This window comes from Pygoscelis adeliae, unplaced genomic scaffold (assembly GCF_000699105.1).
Source record: "Pygoscelis adeliae isolate BGI_AS28 unplaced genomic scaffold, ASM69910v1 Scaffold69, whole genome shotgun sequence".
In the NCBI taxonomy this organism is placed as follows: domain Eukaryota; kingdom Metazoa; phylum Chordata; class Aves; order Sphenisciformes; family Spheniscidae; genus Pygoscelis; species Pygoscelis adeliae.
Genome location: NW_008825619.1, coordinates 3,340,769 through 3,342,995, shown reverse-complemented (window position 1 = coordinate 3,342,995; position 2,227 = coordinate 3,340,769). Strand labels below are relative to the sequence as shown.

Sequence of the window (2,227 nt, the reverse complement as noted above, 5' to 3'; positions counted from 1 at the left end):
TGCTTCCTCTGATACCCTGTTGTTCAAAGGAAGCCTGTAGAATTTGCTCTTTCACCTTGTACAATGAAAGATCATTCACATCGTGTTAGTTTGTATGAAGTTGAAGTTGCTAAACAATACTTTTATGTTTTGCTAAACTTACTTCTTAATTCAAGTGGTAATAGTTTTCAGTAGAAAAATGAAAACATTTGTAGACATTAAAATTATGAAGTAGAAAAGCCACATATCTGGACATTTATGGCGTTATTGTCTCAAGTAACAGATATAATTCAAAAGCAGGAGTGCTTTTTCTAGTTCAGTGGAAAGCAGCAGCATAACTGAAACAAAGCGGTGAGCTGCTACTAATCTGTTATTGCAATCAGCTACCTCTGTCACATTTTATATGAAGAAGAAAGGGGGGATAAATTGAAAGTAGCACATAAAATATTGTTTTAACATTACTGCTGGCTAGATCTGTAAATGGAAATAATAAATCCTCATACAGCATTGAGGATAATACTAAAGTATTCCCACTAGCATATGTTATTTACAGCTGTTCTAAAGTTTTATTTCTTCTATTTATGTCTCTCTCTTTTTGAAGGGGTTGGACCTGACATGTTGCTCATAGGTAACTATTTTTACGCTAGTAAATCTCAGTTTTAGCTAAATTCTACAGTAATGGCAGATTAAAATGGTGTTATAAAGTCAAATAACGATTGCATTGTAATCTGCTGGGAAGATAAGACAAAATAAACGTTCATAAAATACTGAAATTAAATTGTATGAACGAAAATTCTTAAATTGCTCCTAAATAAGCTTACAAGTGGAAAGGAGTGCATATGTCTTTACATTTATCATCCCCAGAGCTCCCTAGGTAATGCAGAAATAGAAATTTTTAGCAGTACAGCTCATATGAAAAAAAAAAAAACAACCCACTATATAAAAGTTTCTGAAATTCAGATTAAAAGTTGAGGGGAAAGCATAAGTATAATTTGCATTAGTTTGGTTCTTAAGGTACAAGAGTAACAAGCGAGTTCAATGCTTTAGTTTCAGTTCCTGAATTTCCCAAGGTATCTAATCCAAATCTGTGTTACTGACTTCTCTTTGCATTGTATCAGATTCAAAATATGCTTAATGGTCAAAATGAAGGCAGCAGTGATTTATCTTGCGTGGCTGAAACACACAAGTTTTGTAGCCTAGTTACCTTATCCTCTGTCTTTTTGTCTTTCCTGCTAACAGAAGCTTAAGAAAAAATTGGAAGGTGGTTCTGAATTGTCCTTGGAAGTGACTTGCCATTGGTATTTTTACAGAACCGTGTTAGTGAGCTGTGCTCATCTCTTTAAGTACAGAAAGGACGTGCCCTCAGATAGATGACCAATATAACAAAATTTTTTTTTCTCCTACTGATCTTGGAGTAGATCTGTGTGTTTTTTGTTTTTGTTTTTTTTTTTTTTAATTCATTTGGTCCATCAGTGCATAGAAAAGTGTGCTTAGCTTGAAGCACAAGTAGCAACAATGTCCTGTTGACATTGTTAGAAGAATTTGCATTTAGGTTATAAGCAGATTTATGTTCTTTGCTGTATGAAGGCTTTAGCTTCCACAAACTATCTGATGGGAACATGTGAGTCAAAATCCATACTGTTTCTGTCCTTTTACTTGCTGTGCTTTCTGGTCCTTTTGGTGTACAGCATTTTGCATAAAAAGGATTCTGGTCTTTTTTGTTATATTTTTATGTTGGGGCCAAGCTCCTGTGACAGCTGGAAAGATTTTTGGAACAATTTCAGAAGAGCAGCCTTTGGCTTCTTCAAAGATCTGCTTGGAAGAGTCCCGTGGGATAAGGCCTTGGAGGGAAGGAGGACCCAAGAAAGCTGGTTAATATTCAAGGATCACCGCCTCCAAGCTCAAGAGCAGTCCATCCCAGGGAATAGGAAGTCAGGCAAAAATGCCAGGAGGCCTGTGTGGATGAACAAGGAGCTCCTAGTAATACTCAAAACACAAAAAGAAAGCATACAGAGGGTAGAAGCAACGACTGGTAAACTGGGAGGAATACAGAAACATTGAGCATCCAGGGATGAAGTTAGGAAAGCTAAAGCCCAGATGGAATTGAATCCAGGCAGGGACATGAAGGACAACAAGAAGGGCTTCTATAAGTACATGAGAGACAAAAGGAAGACTGGGGAAGCTCACTGCTCAACGAGACAGGGGACCTGGTTACACAGGACATGGAAAAGGCTGAGGTACTGATGGC

At 37.1% G+C, this 2,227-nt stretch overlaps 1 protein-coding gene across 1 annotated transcript in view; it reads left to right on the top strand.

Annotated features, from left to right (window-relative positions):
* KAL1 (Kallmann syndrome 1 sequence) overlaps positions 1–2,227 on the top strand; it is a 130,176-nt gene that overhangs the window by 3,972 nt on the left and 123,977 nt on the right. The window lies entirely within an intron of this gene.